Below are 21310 nucleotides of genomic sequence, written 5' to 3' on the forward strand. Positions count from 1 at the left end.
TCTATGTCCATAAATAAAGTTTTATTGGAACACAGCCATGCCCATTTGCCACAAATCGTCTCTGACTGCTTTCTGCGGCCAACCTAAGCAGCTATGACAAAGCCCTGCAAACTTGAAAATGTTACCCTAGCATTTTGTGGAAAGAGTCTCTTGACATATATTCTAGAGAGCGGAGCATGCCTCCCCCAGCTCCTCCTCACTCTGAATTTTCAGATCCCTTCATGGAGAGAGACAACTTATACAGACTCCAGATGCACTGGTGACTGACCTCCCAGCTGTCCACTATGATTTTGTGAGTGCCTGATAGCACTTTAATAAACTGGGTTTGCTTCATTTCACAGCACAGGTTCTGTTTCTTTCCCATAAATCTTCCATTGCAAATCCTAAGCAAAGAATCCTGAAGGAAAGGCCGTAAGGAGAGCCCCTGGCCCAGGTGACCCTCAGTTGGCTGTGACAGCTGTCATCCTGGCACCAGGCTGGGAAAGATGGGGTCTCAGCAACCTGGGCCAATGGGCTGTTTCCCAGCCATGAGCTGCAAACAGGACCCCTCACCCCCACCTACCCCCATAGGTCCAGCCCCTCTGAGCTGGCACTGGACACACATTATTATGCAATATCCTTTCCCAAAGGACCAACTCAGAGCTCCTGGTGAGGAAACTCATCTGAAGGAGGGATCCAATTGCCCAGCAGGTCAACCACACAGCCGACAGAGCTCCAGAAGCAGACTCCTGCAGTGATGCTCCATCCTGCTATCTGCCCTGAGGACACACTCTCACTGCACGGACACCAAGGTACAGAATCCCTGCTGTTCCCATAACAAATCAGTAGCTAAGGAGGCACCCTGGCCAGATGTCACTCTCTTACCAGGGAGAGACCAGAACAGGTGGATGGAAGGAAGCCATGTTCCCTGGACTTGGGCTTGGGGCAGGTTGGACGACAGAGACGCCAGACCGGACAGGCAGGTGGGGCAAACCTCACCTGCATCAGTGCCACCTCCACGAGCCTCAGTTTACCCATCTGTAAAGAACAGGCATAAACAGCCATCACTAGGGATAGTCTGAGGATTTAGTGAAGTACAGACCAGGACTGATGTGCAACGGGTGCTCAGGAAATACAGGTTCCCCCATCTTGTCTTTCCCTAGCTCCCTGACAGGTATCAATTCATGAGGATAGAAGAAAATGGTGCCGAACCTTAAGAGAAATTGTGTTCCGCATGTAGGTTAATTTACATGAAGACTCAGAACAGTGCAGGGCACAGAGTATGGTTTTATATGTGTTGCTACTATTTTGTTAGTGGTTTTATTATTAAGCCCAAGAAACTCCTGAAGAAGTTTGGAAATGACTCCTAAAGAAGGCTGAGCACTAGTGAAGACAAGTCTCCTGAAGGCCCCTGACAAGCAGTTCAGTATAATCACACCACAAGGGTGGAAGAACTGGCAGTAGCCTCACATTCTTTGTAGGGATGTGAGCTTCAAACATGACACACAAACCCAGATATTGGCCCAAAGGACCCATTCCACATTGCCCTCATTATGGCCTTTGAACATTTCTAATTAATACAGATGCAGAACCGAGTAAATTTGCTGCAACTTAAGTTAAGCAAGCATCACACACATCCGGGCAAGAGGGAAGCCATTTTCAACTATGCATTTAGGTGGCTGGGCAGCTCCCACACAAGCCAGCGGTTCTGCTGAGAGTCGGGGTCAGTGAAGTGCCTGCAAGGATGGGGTGCTGTAGCACGCTGCCCAAGGACAGCTTTATTTATGCAGTTGCAGAATGTACACGCAGGCCTTGTTTTTCTGGATGATCAGAGAGCCAGCTCACATAGCATCCATGGTTCTACATTTAGAATTGTGTCTTCATTCACATTCTTTCCATGCAGCTCACGGCTCCTGGACTGGAAGAGAGTGGTCACTTTGCCTGGGCCCATCCCCCAGAAAGATGCCAGCTCTGGCTTGCAGACCTTGAGCTCCCGGCCCAGAGCTTGGGCTGAGTTCTCTGGCTGTATTTTGTGTTGGGGTGGTCCACTCTGGTGCACCCTCCATGACCGAACTGGATGAGGGGCCCATGGCCTGGGGTAGGTAGAGGCACACTCCGGAGACGTTAGATTCTGCAGCAGTCAGCTGTGGTGGAGCCAGCCAGATGGGGCCCCAGGCCAAGCGTTGAAGACATCTGCTCCCAGGACAGGCCTGTCGCTGGATCAACTGTGTTTTATTGTTCTCTTCTGACCTCTCGCTGTGACGTCCTCGTTGACAAAGCCTCCTGCCACTGCTCGGCCCCCAACTGTGCCCTGGGTCATCCTCGTGGTTTTCTTTACTCAATCAGCCACTTCAAGCAAACTCCAACAGCTCCTTTCATGCAGCAAAGTTCCCTGCTTCCAGGATCCTAAACCAGACATGAGGTCATGTTCTCCACCTGTGAAGAATTAAAAGTAAGCTGGGGAAGAAATGTACTGAGGAGCGGGAGGAAAGCAAGTCAGGGAAACCAGGGGCCCCGTTAAATTGTTTCAGCTCAGGTTACTCGTGGCCCAAAGCAAACCCTCCATAGAATGAGATTTAGTAATGCAACCTTTTCTAAAATCTGGAACAACATGATTTGGCTCAAGCACAGAGAATATATGGACCAGCTATAAATTTGTTTCGATGTGTAATAGGAAAGAGAAAGTAACTAGCACATCAAATCTCTGATTTTGCTGGTTTCACTACCAGAATGCTCTGTTTTTGAAAAGAGTTAAGTCAATTCTCTTGATGCAAAAACAGTGAGTGGTAGTCGTAAACAATGTAGAAATGGTTGAAGATGTAAAAAATCATGAAAAAAATAACAAATGACTAGCATTTGAGAAGCTTTGCCATATGCAAATGTATCAGTGTCAGTGTACATGAAGTCATTTGATCTTCAACTCCTCAGAGCATAATCAGTCTGCCCATCTTACGGATGAGTAGCCTGAGGTACAGAGAGGTTAACTAATTTGGTTGGTGTCAAAAACTAGGAAATACAAAGGGCCAGACCCCAAATCTTATGTTTTGTTTATTTAATGCTGGCTCACAACTTGAGTTGATTATTTTCATCTGTCAGGTTGGCTCGTGCTGGTTTTGACAAGCAGGGGAGGAAAGTGGGATGAGTAAAATCAAGGGGTTCACGTTGGTCCTCCCTCAGACCATCTCTGAGGGCTAATCAGTGAGCAGGTGTCCCCAGTGGCAGGTCCTAAATTCTCAGGGCAAAAGGCAAGCTTTGAAGCTCCTGGGAGGAGGAGAGGCTGGATATCCCTGCTGGGAGGGGTCTGATCCCTCCCTCCATCTGCAGGGCAATGAGGAGCTGTTCTTTCCAATTTGTTCCAAACTAAAATGCATAGACCCAGGCCCCAAGTTGAAAGGAGCCCACAGGAGCAGATGGGCCAGTGTGCCAAAAGGAGCAGAGATACAGTGCAATCCAGACAGATTTCCAGGGCTTTGTGCACTGCACAGAGAGGGGCACCTGCCAGAGACCAGGCACCTCCATGTTCTCAGGCCATGGGGCAGGAAAATGTGAGAAAGTGCTCTTGGAAAGAAAGAAAATAACTCTTGCTTTAAGTCCTAGCAGTGAGGGGACTCTGACAGGGACAAGCCTGGGAGGGAGGGTAAGGAGGCATCCAGGAGCTGGCACGGCATGAGCAAGGGCTTCATGGTTAGAAGTCTGGGGTCTGCAAGCAGTTTGGGGAGCAGGTGACCCCAGGCCAGACAGAAAGTGGCTATTGGGCCAGCCCTTCCCAGAGATGGAGAGGGGAGCTCTCACCTGGCAGAAGGGGTCCTGTTCCCGGCATGTGGACCTTGCAAACAGCTGAGCCTGCCATGGCCAGGCTCATCAAGCGGCACTTACCTTTGCCTCTTTCCTGATTATTCCATATCATTCTGCAACTCTCACCCTGAAATCCCAGCCTGGCCTTCCCCGGCCTGCAGCTGGGTGTGTTATTTTGCTCCAAAAGCATAGCAGAGTGCGGCTCCTTACTTGAGGAATGCAGGCTGCGGTCCTCCGAGCCGATGATGAAATGGGCTATTTCTGCCCCAGGGACATCAGCAGGCCTCCAGGCGCTGGCTCCAAGGCTCACTATTATGTTTTTAATGTTTCCCTAAACAAATGTTTTCCTTTGAACCTTGGGATATTTTTATTTGAATCTAGGTGCTGGAATAGTTTAGAAATTATTCTGGATTGAAGTTGGAATCGTGGTTAGGGTCCACCTCAGCGGCAAGCAATTTCTCACTCCCTAAGTTATCTATTACCCATGGCCGATGTAAAAATAGCTGCTGAGGCTGTTTGTTTAATCTGACTGTTACTTGACACCACACGGGTGTTGCAGTGCGGACTGTTTGCCTCTTCCCCACCAAGAACACCATTTGGTTTCCCCCAGCTGGGTCTCTATTTAGGTACGCTTCACGAACTTCCAGTGTCTGGGCAGCTTCTGCTCACTGATTTCCCTCAGCTGGGCAGGCTTGTGAAAAACAAGAGGTCTGGGTCTTGAATCCCTTCCCCTCTCATCTTTGGGCAGCCCAGCTAACGAGGGAAGACGCTCTGGCTGCTGGGCAGAGCTGGGCTGCTGGAAGAGTCAGGGTTCTCTCCCGTTCCTGGGGAGGCCTGAAGAGCAAACAGCTGGGACGCAAAAAAGCCGGAGAGCGGAAGGTAGGGTGGACACTTGCTGTTTCTTAGCACAGGCAGAAGGTTCAAGCTCCCCGTGGCAGGGACACTTGCTCTGGGCCAGAGGCACTGAGGATGTAGTTCTGCCAGGACGATGTGCAGGGCGGTGTGAGTGGCCAGGGGCACATCAGGGCTGAGGTTCCAGCATGCTGGGGGTGCTGGGTTGCTGTGTGAACCATGAGGGGTACGCTGTACAGAGTTACACGTGCATGACTTGTCTTTATGTGTGTCTGAGTGGGCGCAAGCCTGTGGATGTGCCCAGGTCCCTGTGTTCCAAACAGGGCAACCCCACAGTCACAGGTCCTATGGCAGAAGACTGGCTGTCTTGTGTTCCCAGTGCTGGGCTAGGCAGGATCCTACCAGCTGTAACAAAGAGGACAATTGGTCATTGGAACATTCTGGCCCAAGGACTCTGACAGCATATGTGTCCTCAGCATGGAGCCCCTTACAGAGTGTTCCCCACACTTTGGGGTCCTCAACCAGACTCCCTCAGGGCAGGCTTGGCCAAATCTGAAATCATACATTTCTTTGTCTCATGGAGAATTGATCTCTGAGAAGAGTAATATTGAATATGTGTAGAAAGTTAGATAGCCTTTAAAAATTATCATTTAGGACATTAAAGTATGCCCATGGATGTCAGTAATGGAGGAGGCAGTGCACATGTGGGGCAGGACTATATGGGAAATCTCTCTACCTTTGACTCAGTGGCTCAGTTCTGCTGTGAACCTAAAACTGCTCCAGGAAATAAAGAATATTTTTTTTAAAACTAAATTATGGACCGTTTCTTTTAATACATCTAATCCAATTACAACAAATTCTATTTGACGTAATAGTTTAAAAAACCCATAAGTATAGGAATCCTGGAGAGTAGATTAAACAAATGTTTGTATTAAATGAGGTCTAATTATCCATCATTTGACTTCCCTTTACAAAAGTGGTTGGTATACCACAGCCATGGGCTGGGTGCCTGCTTTTGTAAATAAAGTTTTATTGGCACACAGCCACACTCATTCATTTACATACTGTCTATGGTTACAATGGCTGAAGTCATATGGCTGGCATAAAGGAAAACATTTACTAGGTTGCCCTTTACAGACAGTTTGCTGACCTGTGCTGTATGAGAACAATCCTTGAGATGGGTCAATTTGGGATTCACACCCACCAAAAAACAGTGAAAGATCAAACTGTTACAACAGCCTGTGAGCTGGACCCTTCAGAACAAGTGGTTGGCTCTGGAGCCCCCTGCCCCACCCCTGAGCTGGTTTTTCCAGTCTGACTGATACAGGAAATGTTCAGTTTGTCACTGGGAGGGTCAGTTTGCTGTGGAGTGTGGCCTGGGCTAAGCAGGGCAGATTGTGCTTATCAGGATGGTTTATAAATAGATGTCTCTGGGTGACCCAAGTCCAGCATGCTTCTGCCCCTGGGGAACAATTGTACCTCCTCTCTGGGGACCAGAAACTCATTGGGATGGAAGCAACTGTGCCTACTAGAAGGGAAAAGGGCTGGTAGAATGCTGGGTCCTAGAAACAGAGGGTCTTGGACCCCCTGGAAACCTGGGAGACAGAGGTATGTGAAGGAGGCAGGGAAGGCTGGAGAGGGCCTCAAGCCTCTGAGGAAGAATGCACCCACCCGGATGTCCTGTCACCAGTATGTGAGCAAGTGTCTTGGTATTTTCTACTTCTTTGCTCCTGACCCTAAGGAAGCCCTAGAGACCCTTACAGAAAGGGGAAGCCCTGTGTCTGGAAATAGCCCTATTCCTCCAGGCTATGCCAGAAATCTCAGTAACTGAAACCTGCCAGTTTGTAAAGCCAGGGCTGGACCATCTTCCTTGTTGTCTTGGGATTTCACTCCATCTACCCAGGGTTACTGGACAGATGCAAAGGGCTTTAAAAGAAGGTGATCCTCATGGAGACACACAGTGTTGACGTTTCCCAACAGGCTACAGTGGGTCTGGTTTTTATTTCCTTGAGAGGGTTTAAAGCACTGCTCACCCAATCCAGCCAATCCGCTGTGCTGCAACTCAATCTTATGTTTAACTCCGTTAGTTAGAAAACCCCAAAGCACCTCTTAGTTTCTACTGGGCTCCCAGGGCTTGCATGATACAGCTGGTGAGGGCAGATGGAGAGGGGATAACAAGGGATTGACCAGGGTATATATACAGATCAAGACCCCAAAATGGAGCATGTGGAGCACTGCTGAGATGTGTCACCCCCAAAGTAAGTCATCAGTATCATTCTAGAACATTCCCTGGATGGGGCTGCATGTGTCAGTAATTTGTGGGCTCCTCTGTCAAGGCAGGGGCAGATCAGGTTCTCAGCTGACCTCTGCTCCCAGATGGGAGACTGAAGATTAATTGGTGCAAAGCGCTTTCCCTTCTGAGCCTGACATTGGTTGGTCTCAGGGAGTTTGAGAGCAGGATTGGAGCATTTGGGAATCTGACAGCAAGTCCAAAGAACCAACCAACCAATAATATCTTTCTTCCCAGAGCTTGACAGGCAGACCTTCCTTTCTTAGTAGGAAGGGGAAAGGGACCCTCTGGACCACAGCATGTGAGAGCAGGGAGGAGGCCTGCCCTGGCTTCTTCCCCATGCGTTCTCTGCATGGCCGTCCCACTAGACTCCAGCCCAGAGAGGACATGAGCACAGCACAGCCATCAGGGACCTGTAAGGGCTTCCAAATCCCACAGCGATGCCCCCACATGGCCTAAGAGGATCCCAGGGGCTCCTACAGGGCTCCTACAGGCCTCTGCAGCCTGGACACCTCCCATCTTAAAGCCTTGCTTGAAGCTCTCCCTGTTCCTGCCAAGACTAGGTGCTGGCCTTTGCCTCTGAGCCCTGCCTGCCACAGCTAGGTCATAGTGGCTGCCCCTTGGCTTGCCCTGTCCTGGGGCAGCCTAGCCACGTGCAGCACCACCAGCCTTCCCCCAATCTGGCCCTGTCTGCCCCTCTCTGAGGCAGGTCAGGTCTGAAAACCACAGAGGTCAAAGGATCAGAGCCATTTCTCTCCTTCAGTGTGCCCTCCATTTTCTCAGGGAAGTCACTGGCTGCCTTACTGTTGTGTGCAAAGACCATATGTGGATGGTTTTGTTTTATTCTCGAGGTCACCCGACCTGGTAGGTCCAAGGATGCCCCTCATAGAGGCAGAGACTATGACTTAGAGAGGTTGAGTAACTTGCCCCAGGATGCACAGCTAATGAGGTGCTGAGATTAAACTTGGGATCTGAGTTCAAACCCTAACTGCACCTCTATACCTGCAGCTCACATCAGCAACCAAGATTTTCACAAAGAAGGCTGGTCTACTCACCAAAAAGTCACAGTCTTCCTTAGAAGACTCACACTTGCCTAAGCAGCCATGCCTGAGAACTTCAGGGCTTCCTCATTGCTCCTAGAAGCCCTGCTGGAGGCACTAGAACTAGATTCATGGGCCATTTCTACCCTCTCAGCCAGCCCCTGGGCCTCAACTTCCTCCTCTGTCAAATGGGATTATCAACAGTATTGGTGCTAGCCAGTGGGTTGCCAATCAATGCCAACCAAAGGTGAGCCACCGCCCATTCTGAGAAAAAGGGAACTGAGTGGTTCTAAGGCAGAGAAACCAGACAGAGAGGACCAGCCTCAGAGGGTCTCAGAGGGTCATTTATGCATTAAATGAGCAAACAAGTGAAAAGCACCAGGCACATCACAGAAATACAAGAACTGCTTTCTTCCCTCAATTTGTCGAACTTTTTCTCTCCTGCTTAACTCCAGCTTGGTCTTTTCCTTCCAGAGGTCACTAAAGAGAAATCCCAGTGCTTCAGGGTTCAGCTGATTCGTGCTTACTGCTCAGCTGGAGAGCAGCTGTTGCCATGGAGGACTGACCCCTCCTGACAGTGACCACTGGGGATTACTCATTATTATTACCTCCCTTCTTGGGCCAAAGAGGGTCAAGGATCTGTGCACCTTCAGTGCTTGGAGTGTAAGACCAGCCGTGGAAGGGGAGGGCTCGGCCCATCCACATAGCACACGGCAGCATGGGCAGTATCTGGGTACCTCCGTGCACATGGGCATCCGCCAGGACCGCTGCTCTGCCCCACCAGCCTCCCACAGGGTATGGGAAAGGGTGTTAAGTTTTTAATTTTAGAGAGAGATTACCTAATTTTACCTAATTTAAATTTACCTAACTTGAATCTAATCTCAAGGGCCAGGGCAGCAATCTGAACTGTAACTGAGCATGGAAGTTTTCCCCGCAGTGCTCAGGTGACCGCCCGGGGATGCAGACACACTGCTAAAGGGCAGCGCCATACAAACACTGGTGCTTCTGAAGGTCAGCCGCCATCCATTCTAAGAAACAGTGGTTCTAAGGCAGAGAAACCAGACAGAGAGGACCAGCACAGGAGGCGTTCCCGGGACAGGGATGCCATCTGAATGCCCTGGTCAGTCACTGCCTCCAATCTCTCTCCCTTTGCTGTTGGAGAACTGCAAAGTCGTCCCAGTGGCCCTCTTGCCCCATGCCCTGGGTTTAGCAGATTGCATAGTGAAGATGATAGTGACATTTATGGATGGTCACTAGGGGCCAGTCACCACACAGGCACAAATTCCCTGGGCTCTCATGGCCTCATGAGGCAGGTATCACTCTCAGTCTAATTTTACAGATGAGGAAACCAAAGAACACAGGCTTTCTACCTTGCTAAGGGCTACTCACAGCTGGTGCAGTGGGAACCATGCTCGTGTCAATGCCCTTCCCACTGTGTCGTACTGCCTCTGTCTAGAGACTGGAGGTGATGTGAGCTGGCATTCAGGGAGCATGCACTCTGTTCTTTACATAACACGCTGGTGTTAGGACTGCAGTGGTAGAAACGGGAGCTGTCTTCTTCAAAAACCCAAGGTCTCCAGGGATGGAAGCCTCCATCTAGTGAGCCCTTACTCTGTACAAATCTCTTCTGGGCTCCTGACATTTGTTTACCACCACCCTTCACAACCACCCAGGTATTGCAATTGAATGATCAGAGGCCCAGAGAGGGTAGATAACTGGCCGCAGCTGGTCTCCTCGGAAAGAGGGCACTGGTCTGACCCGAAGCCTCATGCTCTTTCCACCAGGCTCTGCTTTGTGCCCCGCTGGGACCCAGCTGGGTGCTCACACACAGACTTACAGCCAGAGCTCCCTCCCAGCTGTCTTCAAGGAAGCCCTGCCCACTGAGACCTCTCTTCTTCCACCTCCTGGTCCCTGCACCTGGCACTGACCTCCGCCTGCTCTCCCCTTATAGGGCGATTGTCCCTTGGAGAGGGCAGCATGTCTGATTCATCTCTGCGCCCCACACAGGAATGGCCTGCCTGGGGCCAGGCCTAGAGCAAGGCAGACACAGCCCAAACCACAGGGGTTGACAACCATGAGACCCAAGTGGCCCGAGAGCTGATGACTTATCACTACAACCTCCCAGGAAGGGATACAACCTCCAACCTAGGGCAGTGATGCTCCACAGTTTGGTCTAACCAGCCCACCAGGGCCTCCTGAAAATTGCACGCTCACCACTGACACATTGGTTGGACAAAGGACAGCTGTCATCCACCAAACAGCCATCCCCACCTACTTCCCCAGCCTCCTGTGGGCAGTGAGGACACCAGGGGCAGCAGGGCTCTGGACCTATGTGAGGGGCTGAGGTGGGGGTGCAGGAATTCCCAGTGGCTCTCCATGTGAGGCCCTCCCCCATGCCAGGCACCCCTGCCATCATGGCCACCCAGGGACAGGGAAGATGGCCCCTCCAGTATACCTCTCTGAGCCTCAATTTCTGCACCTCAGATTCCTCAGCACCAGCCCCTACCTAACTTGCCAGTCGCTGTGACCACCAAGTGAGCTCATGGCTATAGGGTTCTTGGCAGGTAGTAGGAGGTGGATTCACAGGACGGATGGCCAGGAACTGCCCAGCAGAGTACTGATGCTCAGTGGAGACTCCTCCAGCTTTGCTTCTCTACCTTTGCCACCTAGCCCAATGGAGCCAGTTTACAGATGGGGAACTAGGCTCCCAGATGGTGAGGAGAACTCTGCAGCAGCACTGCCTGGAACCTCCTCTCTCTGCCCAAGCTGGGGACCCCCTGGGGTTGCTTTCAAGAAGTGCTCCTCCCCATATGTCATGGCTCTCTTCCCAGGGGCTGGAGGGAGGTGGTTACCGAGGGACACCCGAACCCCAACAAACCCAAGTGCCTCTTCCTCTGGGAGCCCCTGAGGGTGGCTCTCTGGACAAGGCTCTCCAAGATGCAGTCGGCATCAGAGACCAGTATCACAGCAATGCCTGCTTTGTAATCCACAGGGACTTCCTAGAGCACCAGGTGCCTTCCCTTCAGCCCTGGTTACAAAACGAGATCAAGGCTCAGATGCATTGATTTGTCCAAAGTCTGTCTGATTCCACAGCTCAGAAGTGGAAAGCATGTGTCTGTCAGTAAGGGGAGGGCAGGTGTTCCAGGGTTTTGCCCCCATATGTGGAATCCCAGGTGTGATAGGTGCAGGGGACAGAAAGATATCCTGTGACCACAGGTCTTAAAACGAGCTCCAAGGAGGCTGAGGGTGAGAACCAGGAGAGTGGGGGCTGTGGGAGGGCCACGAGGAGGGGTGGTGTTGAGCAGAGGTTCTCACGCTGCCACAGGTGCTCCAGAAGCTCCCAGAAGAGGCTCTTAAGATGCACGCTGCAGGCACCCTCTTCCTCTCTGCAGCCCCAAGCTCAAGCCTCACACCACCAGGGATTAAACTTCTCTGGACTCCAGGTTCCTCCAATGTAAAGAATAAGACTAATTTCTGCTCATACAGTTGTATTAATTACATAATGATAAATATGTATCAATAATATCAGAGAATATAAAGTGGCCTACCTTATGCCAGCTGCTTAGTAAATGGGGATTTCTCTATTCATTCTTTCATTTGTTCCTTTGACAAATGAATGGCCCTGTGCTAGGTGCAGGCACTGTGTAGGGACTGGGGACACAGCGCAGAAGCAGACAGGCAATGTCTGGTCTGTGGATCTGCAATCCAGGGGGTCTCCTCTCCTCCCCGCATGAACCTGGTCAGACCTAGCTGGTCACCTTTGGGCCTCAGGTCCCCATTTCTCTGTCCAGATGAAAACCTGGCCTTGCTACGAGCAGGGTAGCAGCAATTGAGCCTACCCAGGAATGCCTGAAGTTACTGGTCTAGAATAGCTTTTTAAACTACAGTAGACCATACTCATTTTGGGGTTGGAAATTGCTTACTAAACCATAAATAGCTTTTTTAAAATAAAAGAATAGAATAGGGTAGGGTGGCATGGGATAGAATGGAGAGATCAGAGTAGTACATATAAGAGTGTAATTTTGCTTCATGAATTTTCCTTAACATATGTGTCTCTAAGCATGACTGTGCTGTGATGTGAATCTATTTATTATTGTGTCCAGGGAAGAACAAACAAGTGTGAAACCTCTGCTCCTGGGAGACGCCCAGGAGCCTGAAGGTAAAGCATGGGGCTGTGGTGGCCAGACTCACAGGACCCCCTTCTGGCACAGGCGTCCCCTCACTCAGGGAGGACCTGGACCTGCGAGCCCGGGGGGCCTCCAAGCATCTGCAGACTCCAAGGCAGTGACTGCCCTGGACGCCAGTTTCATGACAATTCCCTTCCCCAGCTCTCTCCAGCATGTGGCACAGCCCCAAGGGAGTGGGCAGAGCCAGGCTTGGTTTTTAATTGTTCCTATGTTACAGGACTAGGTAGAGGTTAAGTGATTTGCCCAAGACAACCCTGACTTGGAACCAGGTGTCCAGCTCTTTCTACAGCTAAGAGCTGCCCGTTCGATTCTCATCTCATGTTAGTTCCAACCATTTCCAGAGTCCAGGGCAAGATTTTTGGGAGCCGTGGAAGGGATGAGTGAATGAATGCATGAATGAATGAACAAACAAATGGTGTCACAGAGGCTGGGCTCATGCCCTCTCCTTGATTCTCAACCAGGGATGGTTTTGCCCCAGCGGACTTTGGCAAAGTCAACAGACAGCGTTAAGGCTGGGAGATCCTATTAGTCCACAGGTTCATATCATTAGTTCCATTTTACAGACAAGAAACCTAAGGCTCACAGACGTGCCGTTCTTCAGCCAAAGTTATACTGAGCATATGTAGAGTCGCACTAGGACCTGACCCAGACCCCACATGGACCCACCATTTCAGTGGCCCCTGTGTTTCTGAAAGAGCTGCTTGGCCCCCTTCAGAGGTAGCCATAGCTTGGCAGTGGGTGTGGCCCCTGGAGTCTGGGTTGGGTCTAACTAACCAGGAGGTCAAAGAGCCAAGGGCTGAGCTGCAAACACATTTCTGCCAGTTTGTCTACTCTTGCTTCCATGCTTTTCACCTCTCAGTCAGTTTCCCTCTGTCCCCACCCCCAGGCAGCAGAGTGTGAATGGTCCTCACCCCAGCTCTGGGGAAGCAAGGGCAGGGCTATTTGGGGAAACCCTTTTCTTCCCCTACTTTTACCTTTGATGCCAGCATAGTGGCTCCTATAAAGGTAAATTGGGGCACCTCTGAGCCCATGAGAGTCCCTTGTCCAGAGGGCATCTGGCCACTGAGGCTGGAACCCTCGGGGTCTGTAGAGAACTCCTGACCGAACAATGCTGAGAAGCCAGGCAGCACCAAGCCTGAGCTCCTTCCTGGTGGAAGGAAGCATCCAGAGATAGCATTGGCCTGAGGCCAGCCCAATGGGTCTCTAGGAGCTCCAAAGTGTGGTCCCCAGCAATGCCTGGTCACCAGAAATGGCCAGAAGCAGTGCTGCTGATAGCCTTTGTTGGGTGAGACCCCTGCCCAAGTACCCCTATCAAAGCACCTGCAAGTGCAGGGGGAGCCTGTGGGTTCAGAGACTTCCAGAGCCTCCTGCACCTGTGAAGTCCACTGGGCACACCTTGTCCTAACCCTGCCATAGATGCCAGGTCAGCAGCAGCAGATCAGCCACGGCAGCTGGCTAGTGCTACAAAGCAGGAATATTGCCCCAGAGAACCAGCTGTTCAACATTGTTCAGCCCCCCACCTGCTCACACAATCAGTAATAGGAGCAGGAGCTAGGAGGGCAGGTTACTGGGTCCTTGATCCCAGCCCGAGTCTCCATCCCTCTTATCCCTCCCCTTGCCTCCATACTTTGCTTCTTTTCTTTTCTCCTGCCACAGGGTATACAATGCCAGGTGCCAGCACCTCCTGTCAGGGATCTCTGGGTTAGACCAGGCTTGGCCTTCCTTGTGCCAAACTCCCTGGTCTGTAACTGCAGACATCCTCAGATGCAGGCAATGCTCAGAGGTTCCTAAAGAAATGTCCCATCCAGACACAGCAGACTACTGACAGGCTGGAAGTGGGATTCAGGCTGGGCTGAGCTCCAATTAGAAAGCTTTTCTCTCCCCAAGTGCTCTCCCAGAAGCAGCAAAACACCCACAGTAGCTGAGACCACAACTCAGAGCTGGCTCTGTGAGCCTAGCAAGCCCAGGCAAACTGGTTTCTTCAACCACCTTTCTGGAGATATCCTGGACTCCTTCATGCTTCAGGGCCTTGAGGCCTCTGTATGTGAGATATGATTCAGGGAGGATTCAGACTTGTGTCAGGCCAGCACTGCCATCAGGGTCCCCAGTGCCAACCACACTGTATTCCTGGAACCAGACAAAGCCAGCCTTGTCCTCTCCCAGGGCACAAGAGCCTCGGGGTCCATCTGAAAGCCCTTGGCTTTCCCAGCCTAGCTCCTGGATCAGAGCTCTTCAAGCCAGGCCAGGCCAGGATGCAGGCTGACCACAACCCCCTCACCCCACCTCCCACAAGTACCAGACCAATAGCACCAAAATGGCCAAACGAGGCATACAATGATCTGTGTGCAAATCAAAGCAGCATTCCACATGCAGAGACAGCACCCAGTGCGAGCCAATCTAGGACAATCTGAGGTCAGTAAGGCCAATGCATGCCTGTGATTCATCCCAATTCCACAAGGACAGGACCCAGGTCAGCCCTGCCCTGGCCATGCCACCAGAACCAGAGTGGGGGGCGAAGGGGTCACATAGCAGTGCCCCCTGAATAGTTGTTGAGCATATGAACATGAAAGAGCTTCAACATGGGCTTCAAGATGGGGGTCCCTGGTTTTCTTCCAGTAGAAATTTCTGATTTCCAAAAGTCAAAAGGGGTTATAAGGACAGAACCTTTATCACACTGGGGACAGCTGAGGAGGAATCATCATGGGGTCCAGAAGAAGAGCTCTGGAGCCAAAAACAGATGCAGACCCAGCTCTGGTGCTGTGTAAGGGACAAGTGGTTAACCCAGGTAGCTTCAGTGTCCTCACCGAAAAGGTGGGGAGAGGGGCCTGCCCTGCCAAGTCTGAGCAGATGCAGGCACATGCAGTGGTGGGCCTAAGTGTCGGCCCCTCCCTGCCTCTGGCCCACAGATAAGGGAGGAGACACGATGAGATATCGAAGATCTGAAAGGACCAGCCAGGGGACTCGAGGCTTAACCGTGCAAAAGTCGTGCTGAGAGGACACCCTTCGTATTTATTGAGCAAATACATGACAACAACAATAGAATTCTGTGGGGGGGACTTGATACCCAATCATTAACTAACCCTAAACTTAATCCTCAGCAGTCTCCAGTCTCCTGGGGCATGACATCTTACATGGTATTGAAACAATAGCAAGGGCAATTAGGTAGCAGAAACTGTTTTGGTCTTGTTTGTTCTGTTCTTGATCATGTATCAGGAATTACTGGAAAAATAATCAAGTCATATATGATTATACATTTGATTTCTATACTTGATTTATATATTAATCCCACACTAAGGTTGGCCAGCCTGTAGACACTTGACACATGTCTGCTCCCTTCTTCCAAAGAACCCCAGCTGAGGGATCAGTTTTGCCATTTCACTATTCACCTTGTAAAATATATGATGTATTCAAGGACACTCCCTCTGAAACAGCCAAGCAGGAAGGTTGTTGGCAATTACACAGAGAGGGCAAAAGCCTGGCCCAAGACTGACCAGCAGGGCATGGGTCCAGAGCAAGACCTGCCTGGCATGGGGTGGGGCCATGGAGGCTGTGTGTACAACGTCTGCATTCAAGGGCTGGGACGAGGTCAGAGCACAGACAGGGGTGCCGCAGTCACTACACCAAACCATTCCTCAAGGCACACCCATGTCAATGTCTCAAAAAACCACCCAGAAAGAATGAGAGGAATCAATTCCAATTTGTTAGGGCCTTCTGGGTGTGATAAAGCCAACCCCTGTCGTCTCCACTGGCTTCCTGCTTCCCCTTTACTAAGAAGAGAAAACACCATTCAATTACGGTAATTAAATCCACCCAAAGAGCTTGGACTCAAAAACCACACTACAGGCAAGCGGTCAAACCCAGAAGCAAAGCAAACCCCAGTGGCTTCCTGTGCAAAGACAGGCAGGGATGAGAGAATGAAATGGCCCCCTTGGTAGCTCAAGAGCATGCCTGGGTCTGGAGCATCCTCCCAGCTCTGCAGCACTGCCTGGGCCTCCCTGCTTGATGGCCTCTCCACACAGGAGGGATCCTGTGAACTGTCAGCCCCACTCCTGTAGTTGTCATGAAACACTGAACTAAGAAGATTCTTGGAAGATGATTAGAAATGAAAACCCTCCCTTTTCTCCACCCATCTCCAATTCTACCTGGAACTCCAGCCCATGTGCACAGGGCTCAGGACACACCCATCTGCACCTGAGCCCACAGACCAGAAGGTCAGGGTATCATCCTAGGCAAATCATGGGGTGGTCAAGGAGTAACCCTGAGCTGGTCCCCACACCTCGACTCTATGTGCTGTGTGACACTGAGCAACACTCTGTACCTCTCTGTCTTTAATTCTCCACCTACTTCTCTACCTAGAAAATGGTGACAATAGGGCCTATTAATCCCTCCTCATAGGGATCATGAGAATCAAACAAGATAACAGATGCCAAAATGCATCCTGAGCTGCAGAGTGACACGCAAACATGAGTCATCCCAGTATTGACCCACCGAGTTGGCTTCCTCTGAATGTGAACCACATTGGTCCTAAAAGTTGCTAAGGACCTCAGGTTGCCAGATAAGAAACAAGACGTACAGTGAAATTTGAATTTCAGATAAACAACCAGCATGTTTTTAGTATAAGTATGTCCCAAGTAATATTTGTACCAGAGTTCCCCATAAAATTAACACGTACTTATGCTAAAAATAGGCAATCAATGTTTATCTGAAATTCAAATTTCACTGGATGTCCTGTTTTTTTAATTCGCTCAATCTAGTAACCCAGCCATGCCAGGCCACCAGCTGTTCCCTCCCTTGCTGTGTCCTGGTTCCAGGACCCCACAGGCCTGGGATCCCCCCTGTCAGGGTCACTGGTCCCGGCTCTAGTTCTGTGGGCCTTGCACACTTCCTCGTGGGATGAGCAGCTGTATCTGGAGCATCTGGAACAGGGCCAGTAGAGGGTATGAGACAGGTATGGGTCCCCTCCTCTGACCACTTCCTGTCCCTCCCAGCTTAGGGCACACCAGCAGAAGTTGGTGGCATGACCTCCTAGGCCTGGGGTGCCTGCCAGCAGGGAGTTCTGTGGAGGACAAGGAGAACATGGGGTTGCTGAGCTTTAAGGGCTCCACTCACAGACGGCACGCTTGCAGCAACCCTCTGTCTTCATGTGCTTGCGGCCCAGGAAGCATGAATGCTGCTGAGTGGCCGCCGTGCCCCAGGCAGTCCATCAGCCAAAGACGGAAAGGCTGAGAACCTCACTCCAAAGAACTCAAAGCCTTGTTGGAAACATGATTTCACAGCAGGTCAGATAGAATAAAGCACACAAGTGATTTTTTTTTTTTATTCTACAAGGAATAGGGGAACTGAGGAGGAGTGGTCAGCAGTTGATGGCTAGGGGACAGAGAGAGGTGTTTCAGTAGGACTACCACTCTGAGGAGCCAAGCCAGGACCCACCCAGTGCACCACAGGCCTGAGGGAGGGTGAGACTGGGGAGAGCCCCAGCTCCCCCACCAAGAGGGCCTGAAGGGTCATGTGGAAGCATTTGTAAGGGGCCAGGAGAGAGACGACTGCAAAAGGCAGCATATTCTGGTCCACAATAGTTCAACAGCGTCATACAGCACAACAAGGGAAGAAGCATCATGCGAGAAAACATTCTGGAAGAGTTAAAATTTAATGATAACTGTGCAAATGTTATTTCATTGCTCATGGTGAGAAAAAAGCTGATTTGCATGCTCAGATTTGATTTGCTACATCCCGACTCAAAAAGACCCTGTCAATAAGGAGAAGACAAAATACATCCTCAACTGTAATTCTTCCAGCCTCAAGGCTACAGGGGCACAGGCATGCCCCCAACTACCCCCAGGCACATCTTTGAGATGGGTGTATCACCAGACCCTCTGCCCCGTTCCCAGTGGCTGAACTTGAAAAGTCCAGATCACTAATTTCTGCTCAAGGATCCTATTTCCCCTTGTGGATTCTGGAGCTTTGCAGAGCCTTCTCGATCTGGTGCAAATTTGACCAGCATCTAGCATGGTGGATGGAGTGTTGGAAGACGTGATGAAAGCTCCCTGGACTCCTACAGGGTTGCCATACAACACAGGGCAGGTGGCAACATTTCATCTCCTAACACCCATAATTTAGATAAAATTTCAGCTAATGAGCTTTCTTAGTGTGGCTGTAAACAACACCCCAGTTAATGTACTATACTAATGTTTGCTGGACGCTGGCCCTCCGGAGGGAATCAAAGCCATCTCCCCACTTGGAGCCCTGAGCACAATTGAGAGACAAACAGGAAAATGGCAAAATCATGATGTCACTTCTTAATTCTCCAATTCATCTTGAAACTCAGCTTTAACTGAGATAGTATATGCCATGGTGTGGATGAATGCCTTCTGCCACACCAGCCTGTGAACCATCCCTAAGGATACCTGCTTCCTTCTCTTACCATGGGCAGAAATTATATAGTTTTGGGCTTGGAATTCAAAAGTAAATACAACTGGATTCAAATTCACTAATTTGAAATTTGTGCTGATTCTGGAATTATAGTATTATAACTGACTTTCAATAAAATAAGATCTCCTAAGCTAGTCAATAATGTGAATAATATCATGGCAGAGCTGGAGGTATTTGCTCATTGATTTAATAAATATTTCTTGTGCTGTGCACCATGTTACATGAGGATGATAGCCTGGGGACCCACACAGACATGGTCACAGCCACAGTGAAGCACCCAGGCCAGCAAGAAACACAAGCATTAAACAATAATCACCCAGTTAAATACTTAACTACAATTATTCTAAGTACTGCAAAGGAGATGGGCATAGCATGCTATGAAAGCATGTAAGAGGGAGACTTTAAAAAGCCTGAGGAAGCTGCCTTGATGAAGGGTCCTGTGACCTGTGTTCTGAAGCATACATAAGAGTCAAGCAGGTAATGGAGAAAAGATGAAAGAATTCCAGGAAGAGGGAGCAATGTGCGCAAGTGCCCTGAGGCAGGAAGTACAAAGCACGTTGAGGAAGCTGATAAAAGTCCAGGGTGGCTGGAAAGTCAAGTATGAGGGGGGAAATAGTCCAAGAGGAGGATAGAAAGGGAGGCTCTTTGTTAAGGAGATTGATTTTCATTCTTTTTAACTGACAAGCTATTGAAGGATTCTAAGCAAAAGGTTGACAGGAACAGATTTGAATCGTTAAGGCTGTTCTTAGATGCAGTGCAGAGAATGAATACGGGTTCCTGCAGTAGCCAAAAGAGATGTGACAGCAGCTGTGGCTGCACAGTGACTGTGGAGATGAAGATCAGTGTACGGGGGCAAGAAACCTTTAAAACATGAAACATGAGACTCAGCAGACCTGGAAATGGATCGGATGTGGAGAGGTGGGTAAGAGAGAAGGAGAGAAAGTCACAGGTGACTCTCACATTTCTGGGATCCTCAGGAAGAGAACTGGCCTGTGGGTGGGTCGTGGGCTCTATTTTAAATGTGTGAGTCTGTGGAGCTGGCCTGTGGACAGTTGAAGACAGGGGCTGGAGCCCAGACAAGCAGCCTAGGCTGGACATGGCCATCAGTGTGTGGCTGCTCGCCACGGCCATGGGTGTGGGTAAAATAGCCCGTGTGGGGACCTCAGAGGAGAGCAGAGGCCCAGGGGTTTGGATGGGAAGAAATCCAACCATCTACAAGAGGAAGCTAAAAGATGGAACAGCAGTCAGGGTCGGAAGATGGAAAGAGTGTGGGTCCCTGGGTATATAACCGCACGTTGTTACCTGAAAAATGCTCTGTGACCAGACTTCACTAATTTGGTTGGCTTCCCTCAAATGGTCCAAAGTAGTGAGCAAGACAGTTCTGTGGGGGCCCCTGGAAAGTGCATTTCAACAGCAATCACAGTGTGTCCATGAATCCAAGCACAGAGTGTGCACAAAATAAATGTCACCGCGTCCTTCTGCACTTACGTCTTGTCCATGTGTGACGTGGATTGACTTCTTCCTCATCCCTGAGTTGCACCTCCATGGAACAGCAGGCAGTGCTCACTATTTAATGATAGAAATGGATCAATCTGGATTTTGCAGATGGCCATAAGACCTAAGACCAGGGGTCCTTCTTGCTAGAATTTCTTTTCTGTGCTGCTGTTTGCCCTCCAGAAAAATCCAGGGTAAAGATACCCAGTTCAGAGCATTTCCATAAACATGTATTCGGCTTCTTTGCTGGTGTGCTCAGGACTCCCTTCTTGGGCTCAAAGAATTCTCTTTCTAGTTGAGGAGGGAATGAAGTATCAATTCCTAAGCCATATGGGTTATGATACATGATCTGTGACAATACAGCATGAGCTACGGTAAAGGTGAATGCAGTGTGCTGTGGGGCCACAAAGGACAGCCGGGAAGTCAGGGCAGCCAGCAGATCATGGCAGACACGAAGCCTTCTGTGAGTGACCAAAGGGATGCACTCCACAAACCTGAGTTACTATGATTATTAATATTATTAATAAACTGCCATGGACTAAATTAATATCCAGGAAGGTCTTGGGGAAGCCCCAGTGGTCTGCATTTAAAATTTGCATAGTGGATTTATTTTAATTAGTTTACACTTCATTCTGAGCACTCTTGTATTTCTCTTGGGCAGCTTTTTGGTTCTTTTAGCTGTCAAAATAGATACTCAAGCCTCCTGCCAACAATAAATCAAACACTCGGCTACTGTGTGCTGAGTGGATTCAAGTTCTGCCACTCTGGTTCTTTCCTACAAACCTGAGATATTCATTCCCATGCAAAGAGGGACTTTGGTCAGATGTTACTGGCAAAAATAACTCACAACTGCGCCGATCAAAATTAAACTCCCAAAAGTTTAACACAGGTTCCTAAAGCTTTCTTGGACCAGAGAAAAATTAATGAATATTGGAAAGGATATAAACTGGCCCTATATTGGATTTCACCAAAATGCCTATGTTTGGAATTTTGTTGAGTTCAAGGGTGGATTTTTTTAAATTGAAAGTCAATTTTATTACCCACATTTAAGACATCTTCAGCATCAAATGAGTGTTTGGCCCTTTGGTCAGTTGGGTTCCACTGAAATTATTTTTCTTCTGATTTTTAGATGGGCAGTGATGACAGCAAATACAATCATGAAAAGAAGTTTTAAAACTACACATCCGAAAATCCATCAAAGCAGGCACCCGCAGCCCCCACTGTCATAACAGGTATGGAACTAA

General features: G+C 49.7%; 1 protein-coding gene and 1 long non-coding RNA gene across 5 annotated transcripts in view; one reads left to right on the forward strand and one right to left on the reverse strand.

Annotated features, from left to right (window-relative positions):
- LOC130684558 (uncharacterized) lies at positions 1–3978 on the reverse strand. The gene is made up of 2 exons (XR_008998863.1): positions 3772–3978; positions 1–2415 (listed from the first exon to the last, which is right to left on the reverse strand). It is a non-coding gene; the product is annotated as an uncharacterized LOC130684558 (long non-coding RNA).
- Positions 2296–21310, forward strand: part of C8H10orf71 (chromosome 8 C10orf71 homolog) — a 27712-nt gene continuing 8697 nt past the window's right edge. Inside the window, exons 1-2 of one of the 4 annotated variants that reach the window (XM_036916613.2) lie at positions 2296–2431; positions 21196–21298. The gene's annotated coding sequence lies outside the window, so the exon portion shown is untranslated. Of the gene's footprint in view, positions 2432–3984; positions 4654–21195; positions 21299–21310 lie in introns of those variants that run through there. The other 3 variants (XR_008998862.1, XM_036916612.2, XM_036916616.2) reach the window with 3 other exon arrangements.

The sequence above is a fragment of the Manis pentadactyla genome, chromosome 8 (genome assembly GCF_030020395.1).
Source record: "Manis pentadactyla isolate mManPen7 chromosome 8, mManPen7.hap1, whole genome shotgun sequence".
NCBI lineage: Eukaryota > Metazoa > Chordata > Mammalia > Pholidota > Manidae > Manis > Manis pentadactyla.